Consider the following 9,214-nt stretch of genomic DNA (forward strand, 5'->3'; position numbering starts at 1 on the left):
ATTATTATTAGCAGCTATTAGTGGCAGCTTCCCTTTCTTGTGCTTTGAGATTCATGCTCTCCTTGCAAACTTTGGTTCCAAAGCAGGGGCTGATGGGTTCATTATAGATTTCAGGGCAGATTTTACCTGGCAATGGGGTAAAGGATGAATTGAAGCAGGGAGAGATTGGAGCTTAGAAGGCCAGTTAAGAGGTTATTATAATATAACAGGGATGACTTTTTAACAGTCTGAACTAGAGTAGTGGCTATAACAGGGAATGGAAAGAGACAGACCACAAAAGAAATTGTGAAGGAAGAAATAATTTAAACAAAAAGATAGTTTTAACATAATGATTTAGATAGTTATCACTTTTTATTTTAAACTAATCCTTGAGGAAATGTTATCAATATTACTGTCCCCATTTTTTCAGGGAAGAAAAACTGACTCAGAAAAGTTAAATGCCCAATTATTTGCCTAGGATTGCATAATATCTGTTTCAGTGTGTGTGTGTGTGGGGGGGTTTAGATAGCCAATAAAGAAAAAAAAACAATAAATTGTTTACAATATGGGTGCATCATACCTCATGTAAAGGAAAGCACTTAACTTTCAACACCAAGCCCATGAAAAGGGGACAAAGCAAAGAGAGGGAAAAGTATGCATTTGAGATCACAGTCACCCAGAGAGACCAGGATACAGCTAGATCTTTGGAGGGTTCAAGATATGCTGGATTCCAACTTTACAGGCAATTGTCTTCAGGCCTATCATGAGAAGGAAGGGATTCAATGATCCTATCAGGAAGTGTCCTTCTGCATTGACAGTCCTTATTGCCTGTTTTTTTGCCTTTCCTGAAGTTCCATTGTGGACCATTCCACCCAAAGAAGGAAGTGGGTCAAGAGCTTTGTATATGATGGCATTTGGGGGAGATGGAAAGGAATCGCTCAGGTGAGTTGGATTTGTCTCTTCCCTCTTACATTACAGACAGATTGGTGCTCATCAGGGAGGTTTCATGGAAAACAGAAATTTCCAACCCAAAAGATTCCAGAAAAAGGTGGGAGAGAAGAGGGGTTGAAGAGAAGTGGTTAAAAAAAAAAAAAAAAAAAAAAAAAAAGCAATAGGGATCTCAGACCATAAGATTTGTGAGTTTCCACAATACCAGGGCAAATATTTGGACCAGTCTTTCTTGATCCTAATACTAGTATTGAATTGGATGTTTAAGCTACAGGAGAGGTTAAAGAGACTCTTAAGTAAGGATTCTTACTCAACATCTGAAACTTTAAAAAATTTAAATGTTTTAATATTTTCTGTTTCTTACTTCATCTTAATATTTCAAGTAGTCCTCCTTTCCTAACTCACAGAGAACTATAACACATGAGTATTTTTTTTTTAAAGAGAAAACAAAAATCAACACAACTAATCAATACACTGAAAAATACCCCCAAAATGTGTGAGCCTTTCATGTCCATGAAGGTATAGGTTCAAGGTGTCTTCTCATATCTCTTTATTCAAATTCCATGTGACCTTTATAATTTTTTCACATTTACGTTTGACTTTTTTTGATGTGTTACTCTCATTACCTAGGGAAAAACTCCTTATTTGATTAAAAACTGCCAGGGAAAGTGGAAAGCAATTTTATCAAATAGGGAGTTTTTCTCAGGTACCTTATATTTTCAACTTTATCAAACACTGAATTATTGAGTTGTATTGTTTCAGAATTTCCCTTGTCTAGTCAATTCCATTGAACTATTTCTCTGTCCTTTAATCAATATCAGAAGGTTTTGATGACTATTGGTTTATAATATAGTTTAAGGTTTGGATATGTATATTCCCTCTTTGGTACCTGTTTCTTTTGATCATTTACCTTGATACTTTAGATTTTTTTATTTTTCAAAATGAATTTTGTTATCATTTAATCAAGATCTCTAAAGTGTCTGCCTGGTAATTTGATTAGTGTAGCATTAAAAGTGTAAATTGATTTTGTCATTTGTCAAAAATTGTCATTTTTGTTGTATTGCTATGGCCCAGCTATGAGCACAGACTATTACTCCAGCTATTTAGGAGTTGTTCTTTGTTTCTTTATGGAATACTTTGTAATTAAATCTATAGAAGTTTTTTTGTGTGCTTTGGGAGGTCCATCCTTATATTTTATTCATTTTGTATTTATTTAGAATGAGATTATCCTTTCTATTACAACTTCTTATGCTTTGTTATTATTATATAGAAATGCTTCTGATTTTTAAATAAATAGTATATTATTTTTTTTCCAAATTTTTTTTACCATTCTTTTTAAAGTTAGATTTTGAGTTTTGAATTTTTCTCTTTTCCCTCTTTCCCTTTCAGCTTCCCCAAGACAGCAAACATTTATGTAAAACATATTTCCATATTAATCATGTTATGACAAAAAAATCAGAAGAAAGGAGAAAACCACAAGAAAAGAAAAAATCAAGTGAAAATAATACACATTGATCTATATTCCAATTCCATAATTCTCTCATTAGATTTGCATAGCATTTTCTATCACAAAGTCTTTTGGAATTGTCCTCGATCATTGCACTGTTGAGAAGAACTAAGCCTATCATAGTTAATTATCATACAATATTGCTATTATTGTATAAAATGTTTTGGTTCTGCTCACTTTCCTCAAAGTCAATTCATCTAAGTCTTTTTAAAATTATTTATTAGTTTTCAGCATTTACTTTAAAAATATTTTGATTTCTTTTTTTTTTTTGTCCTTTTCACTTCTCTTTATCCCCTCCCCTTTCCCCAAGATGATAGTCAATCTAAACATATTTTCACATATGTTTATGTTGTGTTGTGAAAGAAGTTATGTTATGAAAGAAGAATCAGAACAAAAGGGAAAACCATGAGAAAGAAAAAACAGCCAAAAAGTGAAAATAGCATTCTTCAGTCTACATTCAGATTTTGTAGTTCTTTCTCTGGATGCGGATAACATTTTCTATCATGAGTCTTTTGGAATTGTCTTGGATCATTTTATTTCTGAGAAGAATAAAATCTATGAAAGTTGATTATCCACATAATGTTATTATTGTGTATAATGTTCTTCTGGTCTGCTCACTTTACTGAGCATTAGTTCATGTAAATCTTTCCAGGTTTTTCTGAAATCAACCTGCTCATCATTTCTTATAGCATAATAGTATTCTATTACATTTTCATTCATAATAGCCAATCTGATTGGTGTGAGGTGAAACTTCAGAGTTGTTTTGATTTGTATTTTTCTAATCACTAGTGATTTAGAGCTTTTTTCATATGACTATAAATAGCTTTAATTTCTTCAGCTATAAACTGCTTATTCATATATTTTGACCATATATCAATGACATGTATTCTTATAAATTTGATTCCATTTTCTATATATTTGAGAAATGATGCCTTTTTTCAGAAAGACTGGGTATAAAAATTATTTCCCATCTTTCTACTTTACTCCTAATCTCAGTTGTGTTTGTTTATGTTAAATCTTTTTTAATTTAATGCAACCACAATTATGCATTTTACATTTCTTAATTTTTTCTATCTCTTATTTGAACATAAATTCTTTCCTACTCCTAATTTGCTTATGATTTCACCCTTTTTGTCTAAATCATGCATCCATTTTGACCTTTTCTTTTTGTGTGATGTGAGATGTTAGTCTATCCCTACTTTCTGCCATACTATTTTCTAGTTTTCCTGGCATTTTTTTGTCAAATGGTGAGTTCTTATTCCAGAAATTGGAAGTTTTGGATTTATAAAAATAATAGATTACTATAGTCATTTACTACTATGGCTTGTTTACTTAATCTATTCCACTGATCCACCAGTTTATTTCTTAGCTAATATTAATTAGTTTTGATGATTGCTGCTTTATAATATAATTCTAAATCTGGTATTGCTAAGCCAACTTCCTTTGCTTTTTTTCCCATTAATATCTTTAATATTCTTGACCTTTTGTTCTTCCAAATGAATTTTGTTATTTTTTTTTATCTCTCCAAAATAATTTTTGGTAGTTTGATTGATATGGCACTAAATAAGTAAATTAATTTAGGTAGAATTGACATTTTTATGGTATTAACTTAGCCTACCCCTGAAATGTTGCTGATTTTTGAGAACTTATTTTGTAGCCTGCAACTTTATTGAATCTATTTTTGTATTAATGAGTATATTTGCTGATTTCCTGGGATTTTCTAAGTAAACCATCATATTATAAGTAAACAGAGATAAATTTTATCTGCTCTTTACCTATCATTAGTCCTTTAATTCCTTTCTCTTGTCTTATTAATATTGTTACATTTTCTGAACTATATAAAATAATGGAGTTCTTGCTTCATTCTTACATTTATTGGGAAAGGTTCAAATGTATCTTCATTGCATATAAAACTTGATTTTGATTTTAAATAAATGCTTTTTATGATATGAAAAAAGTTTTTCAATGCCTTTTCTTTGCAGTATTTTCAGCATAAAAAAGTGTTGTACTTTGTTGAATCTATTAAGATGATCATAAATGGTTTTAGGTATTTTGGTTTTTAATATGATTAATTTGATTGTTTTTCTAATGTTGTATCATGTTTATATTCATGGTATTCAAGGTGTGTTTATACCTTGATCATAATAGATCAGTGTAGTCTGACAAAATTTTGATTAAAGTTTTTGAATCAATGTTCATTAATGTCATTAGTCCAGTCTTTAATCTTTTTAGGTATTTAGTATTTATTAGGTATTAAGTATTTATCTCATAAAAGGATTTTGGTAGAGTTCTTTCCTTCTCAATTTTTGAGCACTGCAATATATATATATATATATATATATTAATTGCTCATTAAACTTTTAATAGAATTCTCTTCTGACTCCATCAGTTCCAAAAGTATTTTTATTTTGGTTTTTATTTTACAGCCAGACTCCTTTCCTTTTCTGAGATTAAGTTATTTGAGATCTCTACTTGATTTTTTGTTAATTAGATTATTTTGTAGTTTTCAAGAAATTCTGCTATTTCTTTTATGTTTTCAGTTGTTGGGTTTTGTTTTGTTTTGTTTTTAGCATGTAACTATTGCATAATACATTCTGATCATTCTTCTTTTTTCTTCAGATTTTGCTGTGATTTTTTTACCTTCTTCATATGCTACTTTATTGATTTGGGTTTTTTGTTCTCTTCTTTTTAGTCAGATTAACTAAGGATTTGTCAATTTTATTAGTTTTGTCAAAGAATCAAATTTTAGTTTTATCATTTCTATGTTTTTTTCAATTTATCTATTTCCCCTCTGATTTTTTAATCTCTTTTTTTTGGTTCCTTTCTAGGTTTATTTGTTTATTCTTTTAATTCTTTACATTCATATTCAATCAATAATTCTCTTTTTGTATTTTATTGACATATGATTGTAAGGACATGATATCCTTCTACACTTACCCCCACACTACTTCAGCTGTATCCCCAAAATTTTGATATTTTTTCATCATCATTTTGTTTTATATAGTGATTGTTTCTATAATTTGTTCTTTGATCTACTCATTATTTAGAATTTCATTGTTCATTTAATCTGTATCTTTTGCTTGTGGTTCCTGATCCAATTTCTTTTATTTGTATTGCATTTTGGACTGTTTTTAAAAAGTATTGACTATTTCTGCCTTTTTAGATTTGTTTGTAATATCTTTGTACCCTTGTATAAGTTCCATATAGTGTATTTATGTATATAATATAGATGTATATTCACACACATATCTCTGTTTATATATATATATATGTATATATATATATGTACTAAAGATAGATAGATAATCTTTTGCTTTCCCTTTTAGAAGAGGTCATAAGTCTTTTAAATCAACTATCTTTAGAAATGTGTTTAGTTACATATTTTTGCTAGTATTTCTGGTAAACTTTTCCAAAATTGATAGAGGATATTAAAGTCTTCTATCACTATTGTGTTATTTTTTGTCTTCCTGAAGCTCAGATAATGTTTCCTTCCTGAATCTGGATGCTAAGACATTTGGAATATAGAATTTCATTACTGATATTGATTTGTCTTTAGTTTCTTTTAGCATAGTATACTTTTCTTATTTGACTCTATTTTTTGAATGTTTATTTTTGCTTTGTTTGATAGCATGATTGGCGATTCCTGATGTGATAATTAAATTTTTTGAGAACCATATTTCAAGAGTTCTTTTCTTTTGTAATCCTTTAAATTTTATCTTATGTGTTTAAAAAAACATGATTCTGAGAGAGGTTTATATGTGTATAACATACAAAAAATATGAGAATCCATATCCTAGAGTCAAGAATGAGCAATTGGAGTCTCTAAAACACAGGGCAGAAATGTTCAGTCCTGTGCTATAGGTCTCTTATTTTCTTCCTCACTACTCTCAAAACCTTTTGTCTCAATAGCATTCTAGGCCCTAGAATGAGATATAAGGGCAAACTGGAGAATCTTGAATATTTAAGAAATACCTCAGATAAACTTCCTGGATTCTTATCTACATATTACATATCTTCTTATCTCAGGAGAAGAGGTCATATTGAGCCAGGGCTTCTTAAGCTTTTTGTGTACCCTGGATTTCTTTAGAAGTATAATGAAATCTATGGATACTTTCTTATGAAAAAAAAAATGTTTTTTAAATAATTGGAGGGCAAGTTAACTCTCAGCTAGAGGTCAGTGAAGATAAATATGTAATTTTCTTTCCTCATCTAAGTTGACAAACCCTAAGGGAGGTCTGTGAATCTAAGTTAAAAACATTTGGGTTAAAGAATTCTTTCCACTCTTCCTACTTCCTATTCCCAATCAATTTGCAAAATCCCAGAATTGCAGAATTTGAGAATTAGAAGAAATCTCAGAGACCATCTATTTGAGCCCATATATGAAGGAATGCCCAGCTTCATTTAGATTTAGTATTTGTCAGACAAATCATATCAGCTTTGCAGACCTATACCAGTTGTTTTGAGAAATCATTAGGGGCATCTGTAAATGTCTAAAGATCAATTCATTTAGACAATAGTCATGAGCTTTCTGACATGATAGTGCTTTGGAAATGGTACACTAAATATAACATTAAAAATTTTCAAGAGAGAATTTGAAAATTTAAAAACAACTTTATCTTCTTTTAAAAAAAGGGTATGATGTAGAACTTGAAGTTAACACTATTTTAATATCCATCTCATGAAAATGGGAAATGCCCATATTCCCAACAATTAACCTGCCTATCTAGGACAGGGATTCTGAAATTTTTTGTCTTTGGTGATATACCAAAACCTATTGACTCCTTGTATCGTGTTTTTACATGACTGTTAAATTGTTAAATTTCTGTTTAAATGACTGTTAAACTGTTAAATTTCCATTAGAGCTTGGTGAAAATGGAATTTTCTTTTTTCTGGTCAAATTTGTAGATTCCCTTTCTCTCTTAAAACCCTTTTAAAATTCCTAATTTAGGATATACACAAAGGTCTACCTGACTAAAATCAGCCCTATGTGTATTTTGTCTTTGTATCCCCTAAACCTAACAAAAACCTGGTATGTAATAGACTCTTGAGAATTGCTTGTTGATTGATGGAAGAAAGGTACCTATTTTCAGGACCATGGGCAGAGGTATGTTGACGCCTGATCTAACCAGCAGATGTTCTTGTTAAGTTTTCAGCTTGGCAAAAGCAACAAATCAAGATTTGATATATTGTTTTGTGGTTTGTCTAGGCTTAAGAAAGTGATGAAGAAAATGTTTACAATTCGGATTAAATTTAGTGTTTCATTTGTACTTTTTTTTCTTTCTTTGGGAAAAGTCATTTGTAAAACACTTCACATCACTGCCTTCAGGTCACCAGGGAGTAAACTAGAAGATGTCTTGATACTGATCTGATAAAAAATGAAAATCTTTATACACAGAATTGGTCCTACCAACTCACCACTGGTAACACCTGAGCTGAATTTTGACTTACTGTTTCTTTTAAGTTAGGCTTTTAAAAATGTATCCATCCATGTGTAGAGTAATTGCACATTGTAAACATATTGGATTACTTGCTGTCTAAGGGAGGGAGTAAGGGGAAGGGAAGGAGAAAAATTTTGGAACACAAGATTTTTAAGGGTGAATGTTGAAAACTATCTTTGCATGTATTTTGAAAATAAAAAGCTATTATTAAAATCAAAGTCAAAATCAAGTGAACTAAAATAAAATAATATATATCCATCTTTTGGTACTGATCCAACCCCACACACACCCACAGTTATCTTGTGGCTAATGGCATATGTTTGAGCGACATCTCCCTGGCAGAGAACAGAGATACTCTCAGTGGTCTTGGACTATAGGCAGATTGGATTCATGACCCTGTCCCCATAGTAACCAGTAAATTCACAGGATAGGGAAGTACAATCTTTCTTCTCTTCCTTACCTTTTTTCCCAACTACAACAAACTTGCATGGCTCTCGAGAAAACTACAAGGAATTCAAGAGCATTTTTGGTTTGAGCTCTGCCTATTGTGGGACAACCAATCAGTGCAAGAGATAGAGCACAGGGGCCTGGAGTTAGGAAGATTCATTTCCTAAGTTCAAATCTAGTCTCAGACACTTACTAGTTATGTGACCATGAGCAAGTCATTCATCTTGTTTGCCTCAGTTTTTTCATCTGTAAAAATGAGTGGAATAAGAAAATGGAAAATGACTCCAGTATTTCTGCCAAAAAAAAACCAAATGAGATCATGAAGAGTTAGATATGACTGAAAAACAATTGAACAACTGCCTATTGTGTTGCTTAGGCTCTATTATTTACCATATACCTGAGACTTGGTTTCCTCATGTAATACAAGGGCATTGGACTAGATGTCTTCTGAGTTCCCTTCCAACTCCAGTTCTATGATGTTGTGATCTTTCCAGATCTAATATGCAATGCTTCTAGGTGACATTTCTTGAAAATTTAGGTGTACCTTAACTTGAGCTTTATCCTCAAGAAAGTCATTCTGTTGTTCATTTCTATTCCCAAATGGTGTAGTAGGGAAAGTGACAAAATTGAGCTCAGGGGATGCAGGTTCAAATCTCAGTAAAGATTTCTTTTACCTGAAATGAGCAGAAACAGGAGATCATTGTACACGGCAACAACAAGACCATACAATGATCAATTCTGATGGACATGGCTTTCTTCAATAATGAGTTAATTCAAACCAGTTCCACTTGTCCAGTAATGAAGAGAGCCATCTACACCCAGAGAAAGGACTATGGGAACTGAGTGTGGACCATGACATAGAATTTTCACTCTTTCTGTTATTGTTTGCTTACAT

The sequence above is a fragment of the Sminthopsis crassicaudata genome, chromosome 2, assembly GCF_048593235.1.
Source record: "Sminthopsis crassicaudata isolate SCR6 chromosome 2, ASM4859323v1, whole genome shotgun sequence".
NCBI classification, from domain to species: Eukaryota; Metazoa; Chordata; class Mammalia; order Dasyuromorphia; family Dasyuridae; genus Sminthopsis; species Sminthopsis crassicaudata.